The sequence below is a fragment of the Lampetra fluviatilis genome, chromosome 53 (genome assembly GCF_964198595.1).
Source record: "Lampetra fluviatilis chromosome 53, kcLamFluv1.1, whole genome shotgun sequence".
Classification (NCBI taxonomy): Eukaryota; Metazoa; Chordata; class Hyperoartia; order Petromyzontiformes; family Petromyzontidae; genus Lampetra; species Lampetra fluviatilis.
Genome location: NC_136327.1, coordinates 1,741,690 through 1,766,445, shown reverse-complemented (window position 1 = coordinate 1,766,445; position 24,756 = coordinate 1,741,690). Strand labels below are relative to the sequence as shown.

At 46.1% G+C, this 24,756-nt stretch overlaps 1 protein-coding gene across 1 annotated transcript in view; it reads left to right on the top strand.

The window, feature by feature from the left end:
* Positions 1 to 24,756, top strand: part of LOC144949273 (DNA-binding protein RFX7-like) — a 107,255-nt gene that overhangs the window by 823 nt on the left and 81,676 nt on the right.

The following is a 24,756-nucleotide window of genomic DNA, read 5'->3' as shown; positions in this document are numbered from 1 at the left end:
AGTGGTCGTCGGGAAACAACGAACACGAGGCACATGTTCACTCCACTGCTAGCTGCAACCTCCCCCCCCCACACAACCCCGAGGGCCACCGCCGTGACCTGGCACCAACGGCCGGGGGCCTAGCGAAGGCTTCCCGCAGCGGATTCAGGCGAGGTCGGTCGTAAACGGTGACGGGCTATGAGAACTAAAACAACAACAAAAATAGATTAAATTAATAACCGCACACTTTGTGTAGCAAGTAAAGTGTGAGATTAGCGGGGAGATGTTGATGTGCCTTGCAGTTTTGTGAACGTGCATGCACGGACGTGTTTGAGGATTGTGGCTGAGTTAAAGGGTCTTCATATGAACAACACTTTAATTACTTTACAAAAGGTAAGTTTAAGGCAACTAATTTTGTGCACCGATCGGCGTTTTTGCTCAAGTCAATTCTTCTTTTTAAACAAAAAACACGTTTTTTTCACCTTTGCAAATGTATCCCCTTAGCTTAAAATACGTGTGCCCACTCGCATGATTGTTGCTAAGTAATAATTAATATTAATTGTTGATTATTATCGCTACAAGATAATGTACACTAAGAGTGGTTGGCGGGGCGGGGGCGTAATTGATTCCCGCACTGTATTGTGTTATCCGATATTTAACTCTCCAAGTTTTTGTCATTCGCAAAGTAACATAAAATCATCTTGCTAATTATTTTACACATACCCTGCAAAAAACATCTTACATAACGGAATGGAGCTGAACGTGTGGGTTTGTTTAATTTTATTTTACGAATTTCAGTTAATCGATTGAAATATTTGTTAGTTTTTCATAATTGTAATAGCGGGATTTAGGATGTATCATTGTGTTTTTTTTGTTTTTAAATCTGACAACGTTAACGCATTGCACGCAATGCAACGTCGACGAGTACTGCTGGCTCACCCTATACACGATTCAATATCAAGACTCGAGAAAACAAAAATAAACAAACCCCGTTTAGCACACACACACACCCCCGGTTATCGATACCTGGCGAAAAACCCCAGAAATAATGGTGAGAAACATTTGGATGCGATCCAAAAAGCACTTCGCGAATTCGCTTAATTCGCACTTTCGCTGGCCGCAAACCGCTTCGGTGGTGGTGGTGGGGGAATTTGTAAACAAATCTAATGAAATGAAAGAATAAAAGGGCCGCCAAATAAACACGTCTTTAAAGGCTGTGCCTATTGTTCACGCGTCCGCGCATAGACAATGGGGGGGTGGTGGTGGACCAAAGGCCCCAAGCTCGCTGCTGCTGCTTCTCAATGTGATGGAATGTTGTCCCCATTGTTTTCTCAATACATTTAAAGGAGGAAAAGACGACATATAATACGACACTTTATCAACTCTCCCCCCCCCACACACCCACCAACAAGGGGATGCTTACAATGATGTCATAATTTCGTGACGCATTCGTACGGTGGTGGTTAAAAAAAAAATGTTTTTGTGGACACAATGAATATAAAATAAATTGAATCGTCACAACTGGGGGACCCCCTTTAAAAAAAAAACAATCCGATGTGGTTTTCGTATGTGCGTATTATATCATAACCATAGACACGCGCTTTGTTGTTTGTCTTTGTACGTTATACGGAATGTACACATGGTATGGTGTGCATACATTACAGCAGTCTCTTCGGCTTTATTTGACTACATACTATATATGTGCACGCATGGTGTTCACATGAATAATGCATTCACTGTTATGGCATACTTAAATGTCATTACATATTGCTTACAATCGTGATATACTGTTTATACTGATATATTGGCGCTATATATCTCGAGGTGTCATACGGATTCTAACGTGCTCTGCCTTGACATGTGCATCTTGTATCATCTGTCATTGGATATGCACTGTCCATATTCTCTGCTGTATGTGCATCTTAGACGGTCTAAAACAGAGTGTGTATGGGTATTTGTCCCGTTCTCAATAGCCACTATTAGGCAACTACTCTATGTATGCGTGTACCTGGTTATAAACTGGTAATATAAAATGTTTTTAAAATGTAATTCTCATCTGGCCCCATGCTGTTACACGTGCAGTCTCCAACCCTTGTTGACGATTATCTGCGTGGCCTGTCTGCTATGCAGAAGGACCAATGCCTGAAACGTCGCCGATTATGTATATTTCTTCTAAGGAAGTGTTATTGACTTAATTGAGTTTCTTGTGTTTGAGTGTATAGTAACATGCATGCGCTAGTGTATTAATGTATAATTAACTCTTACAGTGCAGTGTCTTGTAAGGAATAGGATTGCGTCTATATTATATTACGCCTATTAGGTTTTCCTTTGAATACGAGTTGTTTTAACTCGAAGTAAGTTTATCACGATTTGACATGCACCCTTTAATAAAACAGGTGCCCGCGACTCGTGCGCCATGCCACAATACGCCCGAATCTCCTCTGAAATAGCGACCTTTATAAGTAGTAATAACTGCATTGTACTTGGCAGTACGCATTGTGCAGATGTCGTTGTAGGACACTCGCTGCGTGCTTGTGTGTTTGTGTGCGTGCCTCCCCGTGGTTTTGCACGCAATATCCGAGCCACGTTCAATCCTCCTCCCACTTGGCGTGATGTGTGAGAAAGAAAGGCAACACGATGGACGGTGCCGCAACAGCAGCATTCATTATCAGCTGATTTGCAAGGCCGAAGCGGCAAGTGTTATTTAATAGCGGCACTTGATTGAGGTGAGCTTGGCTGGACCACATTACTACACCACGCCTGACCGCCTGTAATCCCTGCAGGCTACACAGCACAGCGAAATGCTGGAACGTCATGTAAAGAGGTCCATGTCCTCATTGTGCCTTTGTTTATCCACAGTTTTTTACCCCCATTTTTGCAGGAGAGCCCACGTTGTCTCTGAATGGCCAGCCCACCTGTTTATGCTTTGGCTAAAGGAGAGGCTCTTTCTCCCTCCCTCCCTCCCCTCCCACCCCACCGACTTGAATGTGGTTCTATTATTTACGCACACACTGCATGTTTCATTACAGTGGCACCACGCAGGGCATATACAGTGGGCTCAATCTGGGGTGCAGTGGTTGGTGCACGATACTGTCTATGAACGAGGTTTGAATCCTGCCTATTGGCTAACATTGAAAAGTGATATTTAACATATCCTGGCCTCCCTCTGGGGCCGTCCATAAATGACGTCACGCACCTGGGGGGGGGGGGTCAGACATTTGTGGCGATGTGTGACGAGGGGGGGGGGTGTTTGAGAAATGTGGCGTCACATCAAAATGCACAACTTTAAATAAATATAGAATTGTTATAACAACACTAACTGTTATAACAACACTCCTACAACATCAGAGTGCAGCGCCACATTAAATACGCACTACAATGACAATAGTTGAAAGCGATTTGAAACATGTTTTTTTAAATAGAAATATGTTTTTGGGGGGGGGCAAAGCTTTGTGACGTCATTTTTGAGGGGGGGGTCTGACTTTTTGTGACGCCGTGTGACGAGGGGGGGGGGGTCAAAAATCGTCCAAAATCGCGTGACGTCATTTATGGACGGCCCCTTTATCAACCTGCACTGACCAGCATGGTGAAGTGTGGTCAAATAACCTCGACGGAATAAGGAGGCCTACTCGTGGATGGACAAAGAACTAAGTTTTAACGTGCACACTGTAAGATCTGTAAGTATATTGTGTACTTGCTTGCTATCAATATATATTTTACACACATCGGTACGCGTATGCGTTGCAACAATAGTGGTTACGAACATCTGAAATTGGCCTTGGCATCCCTACGGTTGGCTCAACCAAAAATGAGGACTCGCTGTGGTGTTGACATCTGCACTGGAGAGTCAAAGGTTGCTATGTGCGCTCCTGGCCACACCACCACCACCCTCGAATAAGTAAGTAAGGGTCCGTCTTAACAATACTTGTGAGTTAGCTATGTATCCAACCAGTTTAAATGGGGAGATGTGCTCCAGTGTTTTACACAACTCTACTGTATTTCAATCCCAGTGACCCGAGGCTCAATTTTAGACCATGCCAAATGGTATCTGAGTGTGGTGTTTGCCAGCCTAAAGTTGTCTTGGCTTAAAATATGTACCTGGTGATGTGCGTCAACAACAGCAGCGCTTCGGAAACACATCACTCGGCTTTCATTTATTGGCCGCTGCCTTGCGCTAGCCACTGGCTGTGTGGCTTACGAACAGCACTTGCCCCAAAACAGTCGAAGGCTAAATGAGCGGACACAATGTTAGAGAACAACAAAAACCGCGATAAGCCAACGTTTCAGGCAATGCCCCTTGTCCTGTTCCTCCACCAGGGTCATTGACTAAACGTCAGGAAATGGCTGCGCTTTAATTGATGCCACGGTGCAATGATTGGGCAGGGCTAACGGGCCCGCCGGAGCTTAAGGAAAGGTTTCTAAAATTGTGCACTCGGTATGACGGCCAGCACAGAGGCACCAGCACGCCCAACCCTATCCGGCGAGCCATGGGAAGGAAGGCGCTGTCGGCCAAAACCGCAGCGGTCTCACAAGCAATCACCCGGTGTTTTGGCCGCACTGTATATTTAGTACGGGTACGCGTGTCCCGTAAGTGAAACGGTGAGACCAAAAACAACCCTGGTTGTTACAACACGCAAGGTTTTGCGGATTACTCACTCCCGTATCCAGCGTGTACAATTTTGTAACTGAGAGTCTGCGAAACACATTTGCAAATTGAATTGGCAAAGTAGCTTGAATTTGAAATGACAACTTTCAGTGTTTTTGTAAAACATTGTTCTTGCTCTGCTCCCACTACTTTCCTCTTCTTTGAGCATTTAATCTGTCCTCCGTTCTGAAAACCCTTCCATCGCAATGCGCATGATGGGAGGAGGTCGCTCCTTCTGTGTGGCTTTTAGGTTGAGGTCATTTTTCTTTTGGTTCTTCCATATCTCTGCCTTGCTGTCTGTGTAACTATGGGAGCCTACCTCTTTGTCACCTGGAGTGAATGTCTCCTGAAGATCATCCTTCAGTCTGGCCGTTTGCTCATTTTTTACGGAAGACTTTTACGTTAGATTTAATAACTCGTTATTCCTTATGCCACGCTGGTGGTGATTGTACGTTAACTTTGTATTATTTATACGGGGTTTAGAGATAACGATTCCCTGTGAAGATACAGTCACATGGGGGGGGGTGCGTGTGGTGTTTGCAATGCATGTGTCTGGAAAGGTGACAGTGTTGCCCCAACCTATTATACTTCGTCATTCATAAGTGATAAATGCGCTATTAAGCCATTGTCTGTTTCTTTTTTTGAGCATATTTATTGACTGCTAGTATGCTCTTGATGTTATTTTACACACTTTCCCCACAATCAGTAACCCCATCTGTTGGTTGACATCTGTGTACTTGCACGGTCGCATTTTACTTGATGACATAACGTTTTAAACATTTTGCTGTGGCTGCGCGATGTATACGTGCGCACGCGTGTGCACATTTATGCGTATTTTTAATGTGTTTTAACACAGAAATCGTACGAATGGGGCTTTCGGTGCATTGTCATGTTAAAAGCTGTATCATTTAAGGCTTTTAACGGTCATAATTGGCAGTGAAATGTTCATACAGCTTTCACCTCATTCCATGAAAGCTCGAGTCAAAATATACTTTGTGCACGAGCTTGGAAAACATTGGCTGCCCTTGACCTCCCAGGGCATGCTGAAGCATGCCAAGGACAGGTGAAAATAATCCATTGGCTGGATGTTTTGGAGTAAGCGAAATAAAAGCTATTTATATTTGAAAAAACAATTTTTACGTTATCTCCGTTCTGCCAGCCTTCTTAACGCGTTACACATTTGCATGTTTAAACTTTTCATGTTGGAAAATAGAGTTGAGGGTGGGTGTTGGTGGCCGGGTATAGTAGATCCTTAATTTAAGAATAAACTTATTGTTTGCAGGCTTGGCCTCGCCTACTCGTGATAGGAGTGGATTGCAAGAGTCGATGCTCGAATTCTTAGTAAACCAATCCAAGAATCGAACCCAGAAACAAAGCCGTCCATAAAAGTCGGTGGTTATCGTGTTTACGGAAGAGAGCGTTGCATGATGTTCACGACCATCCCTGCTGGCATTTTTAGCAGCGTAACTAACAATAATGCCTTCTCTAAAGGGCGCTGTTGTGACATTATTTAGTGTTTCTCTTCCCTGCTTTGTCGGTACTGTGTCTCAGAATGTCAAATGAAACCCACATTGTTTGTTTGCATGATCAAAGCATCGTTCTAGATTTGAAGCTTTCGTGACTGCAAGGATTCATACTCTTAGGTTTTTTCGGTAAAGTCACATAGGTAAAAATAAATAATAATAATAAAATAATAGAAATAAAATAATAAATCACGACGTTTCGGAGGCAACACAAGTCTTTGTCATCAGGTGGGACCGTCACAGCTAGATTTACTGTATATTTAGAATTTTATTTCTATTATTTTTATTATAAGAGTAGAAAGCATCGTTGGTTCAAGATATATCAATGAAAGTTGGCAGGCTTGGTTAGGACAAGTCTCGAGAAGGGATGATGTTAAAGATGGTCAAGAATACTGATGGAGAGGCAGCCATGGAATGGGACACGTCCGAGAGGACATCAACAGAGGAGATGGAGCGATGAAATCGGCTGGTGTGCGGCCATTGCACGTGGAAGCTTATGGCGCAGGATCGTGAGCGATGGGGGCGGCTTGGGAAGGCCGTCATCCAGCAGCGGATTGACCGAGCTGATAATGTTGATTTAAAAAAAAATCAACCCATTCTTTCTCTTTGTGCATTCCCTTGCTGAGTTTTAAAAATGCATGCGCCGAAGGGAGATGGTTCCTCCTCCACGCCTAGACCAGGCATAGCCATTGAAATAATTGGCGCACACTCAAGAAATTCGTGCTTATAGGCTTGTTGATATCTACACGTGATTGAGCATCTCTTGGATTTAATATTTTAAAAGGCTTATTTACCAGTACAATATTCATTTTCATTAAAGCTTGAAACAATTTCTATATACACACATGCTGCGGACTTGTTTTTTTGCATGTGAAAATATGCATGCAATATTTTTTACACATGTCTGTCACATCGTATAGCCTTGTAAGTCCAGGACAGCCTTGCAAAACAGAGATTGTCTCGGTGGGTTTATACCAGCCTATGAATACTAGCTAGCTTCCAATCATTTACATGTGTGTTTTGTATATATGGTGACGAAGATAACACTACCTTGAGCGTTATTCATTTAGGGTCAGAATTTATGCCTCCGTATTATCACCACATTATGCAGCTTAATCGTCAATCGGTAGCCTGTCAGATTAAAGCGGTAGTATGCAGATGACGTCATCGCTGTCAGTCATGATCAACCCACTGCTGGATGCAGTCCTGCCCAAGCTTGGCATCACCTCTGCCGATGCTGCGTTGTAACAAGCATATCAATACGTTACTCGTAGTCACGTGATCATTATATTACCCGATAATGCTGACTTACCAGTTCCATACATCTCCCCCCCCCCCCCTCTTAGCTACACGTGCGATATTTGGCTCTTACATTTTTCCATTGCGCTCGGGTTATTAAACTTGGGCTAAAATCTGCCAGCGTATTTCTGTTTATTGTTATCGTACTTTCCTGAAACGTTACACGTTGCGGAAGGTGGCCTGCTCAGCCTGGCGGTCGCCGCAGTCTCTCACCCGCAGCGCGGTGTTGTTGTGGGCGGTAGGGTTCGATTCCTGTAACAGGCACCTTGGTAAGTAATTCCTGCCGGGGGGAAATGACCAAACCGAATCCTTCGTGGGCACATTGGAACACCAAATACCACGCGACGTCATTTCACAGTACTCGGCCGTTTGTTATTTTTACTGTTTCAGTCCAAATCTCAACTTTCAAATTATTTTCATCCGTATTGTATTCACATACTGTAATAGGTTATGTATAGACACTTTTTTACATGCCGTATGTTTTTTTAATCTGTAATATAGTATGCAGAGAGCCGGGTGGTGTAACTATTCTGTAAAATATTTGAACTGAACTATTTGACCAGGTAAGGCCCACTGAGCTACGTAGCTCTTTTTCAGAAGCGACCTGGCCACAAACGATAGCTGAACTAAGTTTCTTATCACGTGGACATTTATAGCAGCCAAATACTCGAAACGTGTGTTCATTCTAAATGTGGAGGGGAAAACCGGAGGACCCGGAGAAAAACCACACGACCAAGGGGAGAGACATGCACATTCCAAATATACAACAGGCTTCAGGGTCGGGATCGAAGCCACGGCCTTGTGCATACCAGGCGAGGGAGTTAACATCTCACAACCGCAGCAGCCTTTCTCAATCCTGCCATCCCTTGGCAATTCAATAAATTGTCATTTTGCAGGACTACTGTCTCGTTCAAGAATGAATTGTTGTCTCGTTTGTATTGTTTCTAGTGTGCTTTTGTCTAATTTTGGACACTTTTGTTCCCCTTTATAAGGCTGCCTATAACATTACCATATTGTTTGTCTTCGCCGTTGAAACATATGACCAAATGCTAATGCGGTGAATTGACTGGACTCCACTCCGATTCTGTGATGGCATTCAAGCAAAACCAGAGGGACCGTGTGAGCTGGGCGGCCAGTGTGTAGTCCATCATGTACACGGCAGCGATGTGTACTTGTAGCTTTGCTACAGGCTAGAATTTACACGGGGCAGCTATGTGAACAATGGTACACGTAGCCTTGGCAGTAGTGTTCACTTTACTGCAATCCGCAACCTGACCTGTCACGAAGCCCAGCAGGGAGTCCAGGAAACTCTTGAGGCCCATGTGGCTTTCCTGGGTCCCACTATTTGGACACCTGGGACCAATAAAACTGCCACTTGCACCAATGGAACCACTGTGATTGTCACTGGAACCAATAAAACTGCCACTCAGACCATTGGGCCTAACACTCAGATTGCTGGTTCCACCTGAGACTGCCATCGGAATCCGCAGAACTGCCAGCGGGATCACTGAGATCACCAGAACTTGGATTGCCGCTCGGACCGTCGGACTACCAAATGGTTGGATGTGCTCGCTCCTGCGTGTATACGCACACAGACGTAGGGGAACACCCCATAGAAGAATTGCGATTCCTGCATGAATCACCCACAGTGGAATCCGAATAATCAAATGCGATTCCTGTAGGAGTGACCCAGCTCTCGTGTGGAGCTCCTGTACACTGCGTGTGTAATATGCGAGGGGCAGTCGCGGCGATGTAAAACGAGGATTACTTCGGGAGGCTCGGGTGGTGTTGGGGTAACGACGAGCGGCTTGCGTTGCACGAAGCCCCTGGTCGCACGAATAAACATCCTTGCCTTCGACCAAACACCGCGTCTGCAGTCTCCACTGTGTCGCGCCTCCACCTCAACATTAGTCTTCTCCCTGTGATTTATTCATCTGTAGTGTGCGGGTGCGTGCTCTATATGGGGAGTTGTTGTTATACAGGGAGCGGTAGTATAGCGGTTGGCGTGCTCTGCTACAAACTCTGCAACCCGAGTTCGATTCCCACCCACGTCAAAGTTCTGATAGCAGTTGAATATTTTATGCACGTTTCAAAGTCGTCATGCTGTGGAAGAGCTATGTAGGTAACGCATTTATTTGTTTAGGGCCACGTCTGTGTTACAATTCTCTGTACAAGTGCATTATAATAATGATATGTGTGGGCAGCAGGGTGATAACACTGGTGCCTCGCAGCAAGATGAGTCCTCGACTGTGTGCCGTTTGTGTGTTCTCCCCAAGTTTGCTCGAATAGCTTAGCAAAAAATGAACATACAATGTTACTGGTGTTGGCCAAACATTTCCAATGCAGGAAAAGTTACCTACCTGGGTAAACAAACAATAATACTATAAGGCAGTATAGCAATGAAGATTTACTTGTGGTGGTGAATCCACATGTTATTCATCGTGACCATGAAAACATTCAAATAACTTGCTTCTTTTTAAAACCATTTAAAAAAAATAAGATTGAGTGGTGCTAAATATAAATTATTGTTTGTATTTATTATCATGGTTCGCTTGTGTTTTTGATTAAGTGACGCATTATTTCTGTAAAATGTGCAAAGTGTATCTGGTAAAGTAATGGTATAGTTGGTGAGTGTGTGCGTGGTCATACTGGGTAGTGAGTGGGCTTCCCACCGACTATCTTTCGGCTTCACTATCACTCACTGTGGCAGTGTGAATTACTTCACCATTATGTCGATCGTATACTTTTGAGCTTTTAGCGCTCTACTCAAAGCAATGTACAGCTTAAGGTTCGCCATGCCCTCTGTGTTTTTGGGATACATTCCAACATTTTTGTATTTATCTTTTCTTTTCATAACTATAAGACTCCAACCTTATATTGTATTTGTGCCAAATGTTAGCTTTCTAGAACATAAACATCTACATCAGTCACACATTCATGATTGCACTATATCATCTGTATGTAGATATTTTTCTTTCCTCGGTCAATAAATTACGTACCACTTTGTGTGATTCAACAGTATTGGGACTGGTCCCTGCCATGGGAACGTTGAATTTCCACTCCTGTCTGGACAGCTGCCGACAGGGATTAACACTGTGCCACTTTTGCCTAAAAGTGGTTAAATGCTTGACTTTTCAGCTTCTCATTATAATCCGCGGACAATGAGCCGTATCTAACTCTTGTGCATTCCAAGAAGCCAATGGGTGGCATTAATTAATCTATCAAATATTCTCAGAAAAATCAGCAACAAAGACAAAGCTCTGAGCTTGAGAGTGGAGCCCCTTGCTGTGCAGAGTGTGGTCTACAGTGTCACATTTTGTTTATCTCAAGATTATTGCATTGCACGTCTGTCAGCAGCCTTGCATTGCAATGACAAAGATCCCCCATGTAGACTGGCCAGACTGTTGGGGCAAGTCCTGTTAGCGCGAGCACCTGATGAAGGCCGGAACGGCACACGGGAGGATGGGTGGCCAGCACCACGCCCAGCCGCCTTTGTCTCCCCAGTGGTGATGTTTTCACTTTACACCAGGTACTTACATGAGGCCGAGTCGACGTAAGGGAGGCCCAGGACCGGTTGAGATAAGTGTCACTGGTGTTGGCCTTGAGCGGGAATCAAACTTGGGTCGACGGGTTCGTAGCGTGGCACGCTAACCGCTACACTACCGCCCCCCGCATTACAGTAGACTCAACACGGACACTCTAGCGCAGTGCTCTGTGCGTTCAAACAGGATTGTTTATTTTTTATTGTTTTGTGCATTTTTACACCTATTGAAATGCGGTGTTTTTTTTCTTTCTTCCATTCCGCATCCCTCGACAGACAGGGGACCCACGTGTTGCTTTGGGGAGTTGTTTGCAAGTGATATTTTAGGTTCTCGCGTGGTATCCTCCAAGGGTCTATGTGAGCACGAGCTCCAGGCAGTGCTTGATCAGCTTTGCAATTGAGCAGATTACGGTAATTGCAAAAGCAAACTTTGAACGCGTATATTCTTCAAAGCCCGCTGGTGGACATGCTGAACTTTCCAAACCCTCCTTCACGTGAGATGCTCCTCTAACTTGGTTTGAGAGACCCCAGATACAAAAACCGCTCAACTCGGCGGTCTGACACTGGCACGGACAGCGTGAGCACTCGCGAGCCACCCGGGAACACCTGCACTGTTGATCTTGTTTTGTCGACTGTATTCAGTCCACTTGTGGATGAGCGTCTTCCTCCTGTGCCGGTCCCATCACCGTCGAGTCCCCTGCAGCCACCATCCAACTCAATCTATTTGGCCCAGGGTGATCCCCCCCCCATCAGGTTGGTCGTCTCTCTCGTGTTCTTGAGTGTCCCACCACTACGTTTCGTCTGCTTCACATCCCACACGACCCCCCCCCCCATATCCACCCACCCTCCCAATTGGGTTATCTCACGTACTGGGAATTCCTCGTACTAAGGGTTAACTGGAAATGACAAATCAGAATGTAACGATTTAAAAGACTATTGATTAAAATAAAATCCTTAAAAGAGATCCTTAGGATCTGCATACATGCACCAAGCCATGTGTACGAATCGATTATTTAAATTTCATTCTTACTGTATGTCGCTGTGATAAATTCTGTAGATTCATATGACTGTCTGACATCCACCGCTACAATGCTAAGAAAGAAACCCCGTTATTGACTTGTGAATCAAATTGTAATAAATCAACGAGTCGTGGAGGGGGTGACATCCCGAATCCCTGTGGCTCAGAGCGCCAAAGTAGTAAGGCCCTCTCCTTGTATCGACACGCTCTCCCAAACCCATTTTCTCTTTCTTAATCCATTTTTGCAACGTCTTGGACTCCAGCCGACTCCGTGACGCACGCGTCTCCCCTGTGCTCCGAGTTGCGGCAAGTGGCATCTCTTCGACGCTGCTCCAAGTGGCCTTCAGAGTCTTGCTCTGTGTGTCTGTCTGGGCCCCCCTGCGTGCCATGGCTGGCAGTATTCACAACCTGCAAATGACTCGGGAATTCGCCGTTTTCAGCATTGTAGTTCACTTTTTGTTTTCATTTACATCAATGTGGTGCTGCATTTTAAGCTGTTGAAGCGAATTTTTTATTTTTATTCCATTCCCCCAAGTTGTGTGTCCTCAAATACTAAGGAATTGCGTTTGCAAGTGCTATCCTCAGTGTTGTGAGCAACATCGTTAACGTATACAGCTACGCAATGGAGATGCAGGGCTAAGGCCTCTTCCTCGCATTGTATCGGGAGCAGTTTACCGGGCTATAATTCCCACTTCAATTCCTGGCTGTGTACAGCAATGCGAGTTGGTATCCGAGGTGGACTTGGCCACGAAATAGATGCTACCGCTTCACGTGATGTATCAGCGATGGGGAGACAAAGATTGGTGGCATGTGTGGTGTTGGCCTCACCGCTCCGCCATGCTCTTTTCTAGAATTAATGGATGTCCACAAATAACGCTTATCCCAGCAATATGTAAAATCCAAATAAGGGAATGCACGCGTGTGCGCGCGCACACGCGTGTCTCAACATTCTTTAAAAAAATGGTGGAAACATGGAAATCCTGATTTTTTTTTTAAGCGTTCCCAGATAAAATCTTCAATGGAACTTGCTTCACCCGTGGCTGCGTTTGCACCCAAGTCATTTTGCAACCCCGCGCCTTTCTCCATTGCGCGTCATACTGGCCTCTGTTGTGCTGCGATAGGAACTCCGCGTTGAAACCCTCCCGCCATTCTGTGGAACTCTGCTCCTGCCTGCAGGCAAGGAATGTTTGTTTTTGTGTGGAAGGCAGAAGCGGCAGGGGAGGTGGGGGGGGTTGGTGGGTATGCTGTCCCTAATATTTGTATTTGCTGGTTCTGCTAATGCCATCAGTTCTGCAGGCAAATAAATATTGCAAGTTCGATCGTTAGAAAGCACCACCACACAACCGCATTCTGAAAGGACCCCACAGGGCTTCCGTGTGTGTGTTCAGTGAGGACTTATTAACTTCAGACAGCATTATATAATGTAATTTTTTAATCCTACTGTTTATTCTTTAATTTAGGTGAGATGTACATTTATTTTGCTCTTAAAATTCACCCTTTCGATTTCCCAAGTAGAGGCACTGCCATTGAAGGCCTTATCGCTGTTTTTGTCATACTTGCAGCTTAATTTACAGCAATATATATTGACCAGTAACTAGAAATCAATGGCGATCTTTGCTACCGTTATTTACAAAATAAATTGTGTCCTAAAAATAAATGCCGTCATATATATTGTTTCAGAATCCGATCTACTGCTCGATCAGATTCGGCGGTGGATTGCAATGATTCGGATCGAACTTGCCAGGCCCGATTTAAGTCAAGTCGGGCACAATCCGGGGCACCACGAGGTGTTGACTCTCTTGGCCGTCACACCCAAGATGCTGCGTGCGATGCCAGTTGCGATTTCCCCCAACACGATTGGGAGGGAGCACAAGGCGAGTGAGCAGAGGGTGGTCTCCATTTTGTTTTCGGGCTTTTTGGTTTCCAAAGAGGCCGCTCGCTGCCGAATGAATCTGTCCCCGATTTTTAGTTCCGTGTGTCTTTGAGAGATCCGAATCCAGCTGCCGCCAACTCTCCATTTAATGGGAACTGAACGGAGAATTATCAAATCAGCTTAAGCCGAATTGCGATACGCCCGGACCAAGGATGGGCAGAAAGCCCCATCCTGAATCACTTTTAGCCCCCTCCGCTACATACACCGACTCATTCGGACGAGAAGACACTCCCTAATGTAATATACACCCGAAACATGTGCCCGGCGTCGATAAAGTTACGTAAATCTGATTACACACACACGTACACCTGTTGGATTATAAGATGGCGGGTTAACTGCTCGTGCAAGTGACGGTTTAATTTGTTTTGCTTTGCCGGGTGGTCCAAGGGTCTCCCTACAGGAGCTTGGCCAGATCCTGACATGGTCCAAACTCCAAATTAAATTGTGAATTGCAATCCATGCGACTTGCTGCGGCTTCCAGTCGGGTGCAGAGTTGCAAGCCGTTGAAGGTCTTCTCCTGTGTGTGACTGTGTGCTTCGTACACACCCAGTCCCTGTGGCATCTCTTCCTCATTTGCATGGAATCCTGAACGTTGAAAGACGATGAAAGCCTTTGGGGCAACAGTGTGCACACTCTGCTGCCCTGTATATATTAAGATGTTTTCAGCCAATTAACAAGTGTTTATACATCATTGGTACGTGTGTTGAACTTCTTTCAAACCGTACATAGCTGACCGTGCTAGTCAGAGGTGAAATATATTTTATATGTTTAAAAAAAAAATATCCCCAAATAACCCTGCAGACAACATGAACACATGACCACTGGGCTACTATTTTCACCCAGTCCATCGTTACTTTTATCGTATGTGAAGAGGTTGCTTTAAAGTCCGCAAAGATTGGCAGGCCGCTGATGTGTGCTGCATTGGCATATGTCCTTTGGGCAGCTATGTTTGGTAAACCATGACTGTTTGCAATTCTCTGAGTATCCTAGTGGGCTGTGTACGCAGCAGCGGCAGCATGCACATGTGTTTTTTTCCAATGCTTGCATAAGCACCTCAATTTGAATAGGTTAGCCAAAGAAGGATGTAAACCCTTAAAATAGGCCGGCCTTTTGAATAGGTTACTGCCGTGTATGTGTGGGTGAGGAGAGCTCAAGCAGCAGCCAACAAACCCGTATCCCGCCATGCACATTCTGTGCAGTTTTATGGACAAACATCGGTGCCAGTTGGTATTCGAACGTGGCCTGGGCTTGTCCTGGATGGATTTGGCTTAAAATCAGTATATATATTGAAGTGTGCTTGCGAAAATCAATATTGACAAGGGAGAGAAAGGTGGGCCGGGAGTGTAGTGAGGATGCTGACATCTGCTCTCCCTGGGGCGGAGACATCACGTTTTGTTAAGGGTACAGTACTCCACACTTTTTTGGGCTGTACTGTAGGCAGTGGGGTGATTCATGCGGGGAGAGTAAATCGAGGCCTGCATTGGTGCCTCCGCAACTAAACACGAGGTAGGGCAGTGGCTCTCATCCCTTGGGCTGAGGCAGTGGGGGTTGGGGCGGCGCAGTCTGCGGCATGGATACCGTGCAGGATAAATGTTGAACTTGCACGTGGAACGCCAGCGCCTTGTTGCGGCGACAAAACACGCGCACAAGGTGAAGTAAATCGTATGTAGGCATTCTTGACTAGAAACTATAGTATACAACTAAACCATTTTTATTTTACCAGCTAATGTCCACTGAGGTATATAGCTATTTTTCAGAAGCAATCAGGCCACAAATGATAGCTCAACAAAGTTGCTTATCACGTGCAAATTTATAGCAGCCAAATACTCTTAAACGCGTGTTTTTAAATGTGGAGGGACAAACCGGAGGACCCGGAGAAAAATCCACGCGACCGCGGGGAGACAGACGTGCAACCTCCAAACACACAGCATGCGGGATCGAACCCACGACCTCCTGTATACCAGGCGATGTAGTTAACATTTTGCCACGGTGGCACAAGGACACGTTGATTGCTGTGTATTGTGGCCTCGGTTCCCTTTGGGGCAAGTGCGGGGGGCCGGGGAGGGGCAAGGGGGGGGTGCTGCTTTACCGGTGGTCTTCCTTTGCGGGGCGACCTTACCAAAATTGTCGAGCCGCTCCGGGTAGGGATTTCATCCCGTGGTAAACCGGAGATTGCAACCGATTCTCAACATGTGAACACGAACGCTCCTCTTCGAATGTGTTCAGCAGTGGGTTGAAAATAGTTGACGATGACCGCCGCAGCGAGGAGACGCCACTGAGGACGTTACAGTTATCGAGCGGTGGATTGAGTGTTTTATCGGGCGATCACAGATTTAAAAAAAAACGAGCACACTTGTTAATCACCAGCAGTGGGAATTTTTAGACCAGCAGTGGAATGAGAACGGTTGGCATGGATAGTTGGTCAAAAGCTTTACTTGTCACCTTCACGTAACTGAATTGCGCGTGCGTTTGCGTTTACATTTGTTGTTGTTGCCTTGGACAGATCCGTGCAGAAGTGGCTCGCGTGCGGGTGTGGAATGTGGGAATGGCGAGTGTGGGGAGTTGTGTGCCGACTGCTCGTGCCAGCAGCCGTGAATTTGGCAGCGAGCGCTCGGCTAGAAAAATAAAACCTTTTGGAAGTATAATGTTATAAATAAATATATAACTCTGGCGGACTTATGAATGTTCTGTCGCATGGCCGGTGCAGTCTTTGTGGTTGGCATCTCCACTATGGCAGCTTTGCGAGCCTTTGGCAGATCAGCCCTTCAATGCTTCCTCTTGGGCACTTGGCTGCTTATCCACGCGCACCGTCCACTGGCGTGGACTTTGAGGGCAGTGCAGCATCACTCGCAAGAGGTTGACCCATCGTTTGTCGTATTCTCTTCAAGAAAAGCCAGTGGAGGCCAATGGAGGCCAAACTGCCGTAAGGCAAAACATGACATTGCAGGAATAGCTAAATAAATGTACACGCATCATGCGCCTCAATTAGAAAAGTCGGAAATCTCCTTGAAGTACCTTCTGAGTGTTTTGTGTTGCAGAGCTCCATGAGTATCGCTCTTTTGATGTGGGTGAAGCTGCTCACTGGACTCTTCCGGTATTACAAATTTTTGGTGTTCCATTTGTTGTCTTTCCCCCGCACCGGTTTTGCTACGTACGGTGCGACAGAAGTTGAACATACATGCGTACAACTTTAGCAACATTCCCACAGCCCCATGTTGGTTTTGCACTCACAAAATCACACTGAGGGAACTGATCCAACAATCCAAGCATTAACCTCCTAAAAGTCTTTAGACTGGTTGGAGCTTTCGTGGGTAAATAATTTACGAGTCGGTAGCAATAAGTCGGTCCCAGAATGGGAAAACTAATCTGTGATGTAAGACCAAGTAGTTAATAAAGAAATGTTCATCTTGGGTGCATTGGGCATGGCTGTAGCCCGTTAAGTTTGGTTATCAATGAGCGCTGCCTAAGAGCATTTTTATTCCTTGAACTTCTAAGGTCAAGTGACCAGTGTCATGGCCTTACAACCGTGTGAGGGTCGCTCTGTTCCAGTGAGATGACATTCCTGGTTGCGTAACCTTTCCCGCGTGAGCACACTGTTACATGTTGACGTGTATCATTAACAGCCGCGGCCTTCTTTTTCAAGAAGAACAGCATCATCCAGTGGAAATAATGTTGTTTTGAGTCGAGGGTTGGGCGCGGCTCGTCAGGACATATCTCCCGGGGGTCTTTCCAACGAGATCTTTCACATCGCCGTCGGTGCTCGCAATTGGCAGATACAGGATTTAACAAGCAAATTAAATACAAAAAATAGACGTGGGATAAACCGATGAGACGGTATGAAGGTGGACACGCGTGGGATGGAGAGAATTTTCATGGCACCTGTGTTTTAAAACACATTCCTGCGGAGGGAGCTGGTAGGAACGTTGGGTTGCTCGGTCAACGGCGGCGTGGTGTATTCCGCAAATATGCCCGACTGTGAGGGCGGGCACAAGTGGGCATGAGTAGGTTAAACGTACGGGGTGACCAGCCCCTCCCTGCACGATGGACGGACGGACAGAATAATCCCCTGTGGGCTGGTGTAACCAGGAGGTTCCTACCAGTACTATGTTAAACTTTACCAGGTAAGGCCCACTGAGCTGTCTAGCTCTTTTTTTTCAGAAGCGACCATGGCCACAAATGATCGTCCAATGAAGTGGCTTATTATGTGGAAATGTATTGCAGCCAACTACTAGTAAACACACGTCGATTCTAAATGTGGAGGGGAAAAACCGCAGGACTCTGAGAAACATCCACGCGACCACTGGGAAAACATGCAAACTCCTAATATACAGGCTTCGGGGTCAGGATTGAACCCGTAACTTCCTGTATACCAGGCGAGGTAGTTAACATCTCGCCATCTCGGTGCCCCGGCATAGCGTTGGGATTGCCGACAGCATGGAGAGCCCTTCATACAGCAGTGGATGGAGACTGGTCGCTGATATGCAATATGCTGCTGCACAAGCAATTGGCGCGGCTTTCTTTTCAGCTCTTGTGGGCTGCCGTTTTTGGTTCGGGGGAATGCACTCGCTTGACCGATGCAGCTCTTTTAAGTTTACAAGCCACAAAAGTTGGGCCCCTATTCTCCTGACTCAAGGGTTAGGGTTAAAGTTGTAGTGTGCAGAGCAAGCGTGGGTGGCAAGAGAGGAGAGGCACGATGAGACTTGGCTTTCACAGACATGCGCCACAGCTGCTGCGTCTTAATCCAGGCTTTGCGAACCGTCATCGAAATGCCGTTTCTTCATTGACATGCGGATTAGATTCCTCCGTTCCTTTACAAATTTGTTACGATTACAGGCTATGGGCCTCGTGTACACCTTTATACGCATGGATTACGGCTATTATGTTGTGCTGTGATGGTTGTGTGTGTGTTTTGATTCATGCATAAAGACAAAGATCCCCCTTATAGCCTTCAAACTTTTGGGTGAGTGCTGTTAGCGAGCACCTATGATTTATCTACAAACACATATGGACAAAACTTACTCCACCAAAAAACTGTATAAGTCTAAGAAAAATGTAATGTCTTTGCAAAAAAGCATCTTCCTTATTTTCATTTCAAGTCTGTACCATATTTTCCAAATTTCCAAGATGCACTTTTTCCCCACGTATTTCTTAAACACGTATTGGGGTGCGTGTGTGTGATACCAGATACGTGTGTAACTTTATGGATACATGGTACAAGTTTGGGGTGTTTCTTTCTGAGGTGTCTTTATAATCCGGAGAATTTATTTTTTGCAGCCTGCACACTTGCTCCGAGGTTTTCAAAGTTTCTCTTCACATATCAGGGTCTCATGCGGGGGTGGGGGGGGGGGTGTAATATTAAAATGCTATGAATGGATTTTGGTTTTTTTTCAAAAATTGTTTGGCCATACCCCTTTTGGTGGGGACCCGTCTGGTTTTGGGGCCAGCGGTGTTTCGTTCTCCATCCCTCTGTACCCCCCCCCGCCTTATATAACTGGTTTGGTTTACGTTGACTGCTGTGCGCACGTGCGTCACAACGTGACGGGCCCAGTGCATTTGCCTCAATAAAAAAATGATTCGGCCAGATAATAGGAAGAACATTCAGGTGAGTGCGGTTAATTGGGTCCATCAATAATGCCCCCCCCCCCAAATCTCATCACGGATAAGGGAAGTTTTCCTCTATTTGTCTCTCTACTCGATAGGCTCTAACTATCAATCATACGGCTGTAATCTTGGTGTTGAAAATCTATGCCATGCTGCCGATTGTATCGGTATTTATTCCAGTAATTATTCTCTCGGTTAGACGTTAAAAACAAAGTGTCACCGGTTTTTTTTTACGTCGCACAAGCACATGCGATTAGCTTGTACGTGACCCTGGGGGTGACTGTCACACACAAGGAGCCACCGAGTAGTCCTTTGGACTCTGCTCATGACCTCGTCCACATTCGTGATTTCATGCGCACACACAGCATGAATATTAACGGTTTGCCATGTATTGTGTGCTTCTATTCGTGTGCAATTCTCGTGTGTTTTAATGGCAGCATCCAAGATTTGGAGCAGAACCATAGGCACAATTAGTAGGAGAAGCTTACCACTTCACGCTTGCGTGGCTACCTTGTTTAAAAGTAGGCTTTTTTCTGATGCCTTAGATATGGCCACTATGTTGATCTACCATTTGTGGCCAGGTAGCTTTTAAACACTAAGTTTCAGGTTTTTTTTCAGTTTCATTTATTTGGTATAGCCCTGTGAGCCATTCGGCTCTTGAATGGGTGCAACCGCAAGGAAAAAAACATGAACAAGAAAACATCTTAAAGTGACTGTGCAAACAGAAAATCAAAGAAAAGACAGCAAAATATTCCACAAAAGCACTGTACACCAACGCTGTGCAAAAATCCCAGTGGGATGCAAGTCAAACAACAACAATCACAATACAACTTGGAATAAGGCCATCAGTCTAACTCCGTACTACAACAAACAAACATGGCCAAACCAAAAAAAGTTTTCGAAATCAGTTAATAACCTCCATTGGGCTTTGTATGGTAGGATGGCGATGGTTTAGTTTTATTTGAATGTGTTTGGGTGATTGTTTTTTAATCTTTCTTGTACTTTCTACTCCGATCGTGTTTGTGGATTGTTTGTTGTTGTCACCTTCTTACCCACCCTCACTGGACATCTTTTAAAAAGAGATTTATAGCTCGTCGGTTTCCAGTATAAATAAATACTCTGATTTTGACGGTGCTCCACTTTTACCTTGCATGTTGGTAGTTAACGCTTTATGAAAGGGGTTTGTACGAAAGCATCAAGTGGTTTAGAGTAAAATTATTTTTTTCGTAATACTTGTTGGTTATTAATTTTGTGTGTCGGTGCCCCCCCTCGGTGTTGAATTATGTTATCCACAAATGCCCCGCCTCACCGCAACACACACTCACACATTGTTGTTAAGAGGGGTTTATGTTTAAACATGCACACGTGCATAAGGATACCAGCGTAGACGCACAAAGACAAAGATCCCCCCTATAGTCTGAACAGACTGTTGGGGCAAGTGCTGTTTCGCGAGCACCTATGGAGGCCAGCACCACGCCCAGCTGACTTTGTATCCCCAGTCGTGGTGTTTCCACACCACACCAGGTACTCGGTTGAGGTGGAGTCGACCTAGGGGAGGCCCAGGACCGGTTCAGATACTCGTCGCTGGTTTTGGCTGTGAGCGGGAATCGACTCGGGCTGCCGAGTTCATAGCGCTAACCACTACGCTACCGCTCCCCATTACAAACACGTACGTACACGCAAACACACATCCCGGCTCGGAACCACCAACCGCAGACACGTGTTTTGTGGCGTCTGCCCTCGCAGCTGACGTGATGCTCTGTCTGCAATTCACAACGTCGCATGATATATTTTTTATTACGAGATCGCGACTCCAGCTACAGTTTATCCATTTCCATCATTCGCACAAGGCACATGGTAATGTGCCCACATTTATCTATCCATTCTTATTATTGTAATGTTTTTTAAATATGTTTGTTTCGTTTTTTTTTATCAGTTGCTCAAAAGCCGAAATGCCAAGCGGCAGTGACCAACTGCACCGTTATCAAAGTTGTAACGGATAACAGCTGGAGCAAAAAAAAAATCTAGCCGGGTTATTATTATTATAAGAACTTGGCGAAATATACGATGGGAGGGAATTCCTAAGTGGAGAAGTGCGAGGGAAGAAGCAGAAATAAAAGAGTTGTGACCTGCAGTGTGGTGAGTGGGTGGGTGGGTGCATGAGTGAGTGTGTGATTGAGTGGATGAGCGAGTGTGGTGTTGTGACCTGCGTTGTGGCGAGTGAGTGTATGAATGAGGTCAGTAGGTGTGTTTATGGATGAACGTGTTGTTGTGACCTGCAGTGTGGCGAGTGAGTGTATGAATGAGGTCAGTAGGTGTGTGTATGGATGAGTGGATTAACGTGGTGTTGTGACCTGCAGTGTGGTGGGCGAACACATTGCGGGATGAAACGCAGAAGTCGGTCTGGCGAGGAGCCGGCCTGCAAGATGATATTGACCGCAGCCTGGGAGTCGTGGCCCTCCTGGTTCTTGAGAGACCTGGAACCACCAAGATTCCGAGTGTCTCTTGATTTCGCTCTGTGCTCAGACAGGGTTATGTGGACTTGGATTTTTAACAAGTGTGTACGGTGGACGTGGTAGTCCACAGTGTACAAACGTGCGGTTTTATGAACAAAGGTGGTTACATTTGGCATGGTCAGATGCCTGTTGGGGGTGCTGTGTCTGCTGAAGGATGCGTCGCTAGCAAATGGGACCTTGCTTTTGCAAGTCTGCAGCTTTGCTTTCATGAACTGAGAGAAGCCTAATGAATCTGGCGCTATGCTCTCTGTCGGCACCAATGTTTTATGCCCCCACTGCCGGAGAGGTTTTTTGCGTGCCGTTTACATAACGAGGTAAGAAAGTCGTGTTTGGTGACATGCGATACATTGGTACAAATACACCCATTCACAAAGACACAGATCCCCCATATAGCCGCAACAGACTGTTAGGGCAAGTTCTGTCAGCGGGCGTGCTGACACGGCACAGGAGCAGGTGGGTGGCCAGCACCACACCCGGGAATCGAACTCGAGTCGCCAGGTTTGTAGCGCAGCACGCTAACCCCCTGCGCTACTGCTCCCCACCCATTCACACACTCGTGCCCATTCACATCGGAAAGATTCCCTTATAAGACCGGATAGACCATTCGAGAAAGTGCTGCGAGCGAACGTTTATTACGGCTGATGCAGCACACACACACACACACGCGCGTACACACGTGTACACAAATAAAGATGCTCATTTTAACATGGATATGCCGTTAGTGTGGGTAAAATTAGCAAGCACCTATTAAGGCCGGCATGATAGAGAGCGAGAAGGAGTGCGCGTGTCCAAAAACACACACAACCACTGGCTCGCGTGTCTCTGCAGCAGTGGAGTCGGGTTTTAATTTCAGGCAGAGTTCACTTATGGTGGGTCCAGCTAGATTCTGGTACCAATTGTCACGCGTGCCCGCCCAGTAATTGTGGGGAGCGGTAGTGTAGCGGTTAGCGCGCTGCGCTACGAACCCATCGATCCCGAGTTCAAATCCCGCTCACTGCCAGCGCCAGTTACGATTATCTGAATCGGTCCAGGGCCCTCCCCTATGTAGACTCGGCCTCGGATGAGTACCTGGTGTGGTGTGTAAACAACGTCAATAGGGAGACGGGCGTGGTGCTGGCCACCCACCCCCTCGTGTCCCGTTCCAGCCTTCATAGGTGCTCACTAACAGCACTTGCCCCAACAGTCTGTTCAGGCTACACGGGGGTTGGGTTGGATCTTTTTTTGCCCAGCAATTGTAACTGTGATTTTCGTGCAGAGTGCTAATCAGTGCACCTCCCCCTCCGTGTTGTGCACACGTGCACGCCACATGAAGCCCCACGCATCCCTATGAATTGGTGAAGAAAAGTGCTTTTAGCAGACGTTTTAACACCCGCGGTTTGTGTATGGACCTCTATCTTTCGCTGCTGCTGTTAACATCTCCCCCTCCGTCACACAAGTTTGGGTGCGGTCGACAGGGCGGCTTGGTGACACGGTGGATTTTCTTGGTTTTTTTCGACAACGACTGAAAAAACACCACGAGGTGTTTGCAAACTCTGCTTCTACTTGGCAAGATGGCATCGTAGAGGTTTTCTGCCAAAGATGCAGTCGTGAAGGAGTGCTGGTCGCAATTTTTGGGGGTTACGCAAAAACCGAGCCAGATGTATTTATTTGATAGTCAAATTGTCTATGTACGATTTGTCCAATTGTGAGTGTTTCCACTCACAAGTGGATAAGTGTTTTCAACCAGCAGTCTCTACACCATTGACAACACAGTTCCTGAAGTTTTAGTCGAAGGGCTGTAAAGCTTCGAGCTTGCTATAAATCATCTTTTCTCTTGGAATTATCAGTGGCTTAATGGGTTTTTGGTGTTTGAATGCCTTTTTATAATCTAATTGTGAGCCCAATGACATTAATTTCAGTAAAAGCCCACGATATAACGTGGGCGTCAAGGGACATGAATTACTCCCGTGTTATAATGAGAAATGCGTGTGTGTGTGTTTCTGTCTTTGTCTCCATGTCTGTATGTGTGTGTGTGTATCTGTGTGTGTCTCAGTGACTGTGCATCTCCGCGTCTGTTTCTCTGGTGAGTGGGAAACGGAAGTGTAGCGGTTAACGTGCTGCACTACAAACATGAGTTTGATGCCTGATCGCGGCCAACACCTGTGACAATTCGCCGAACCACTCCTGGGCCTCCCCTAGGTCGACTCGGCATCAAATGAGTACCCGGTGTGATGCGTGAACATTGCCACTCGGGAGACAAAGGCAGCTGGACGTGGTGCTGGCCACACACCCCCTCGTGTGCCTTTCTGGCCTTCATAGGTGCTACTCGCTAACAGAACCACTTGCCCCAACAGCCTGTGAAGACGAAAAGATGGTATTTATATGTGTGTGTCTGCGTTGTGTGTCTCCATGGCTGTTTGCCCAACTGTACATTCGTGACCAGGGTAGTTGTGGGGGCTGACGGCTGTCTGATGGTTGTCTGACGTACTGCGTCGTGACCAATGGAGAGAGGGGGATGGCAGGTGGGGGTTGGGGGCTGGATCGGCCACTGAATGCCTGGGCCCTTTGCTGTAGCAACACTGGGTGCAAATCACCGATCTGCATGATCAACATTTGAGCTTGATTTGTTTTTGTACTTCCTCCGTCCTCGTACGTTAGGTTTTTTCGGGGGACCGAATTTGTCCCGTGGTGTGTCCGATTTTGCGGTGTAATGAACCACGTT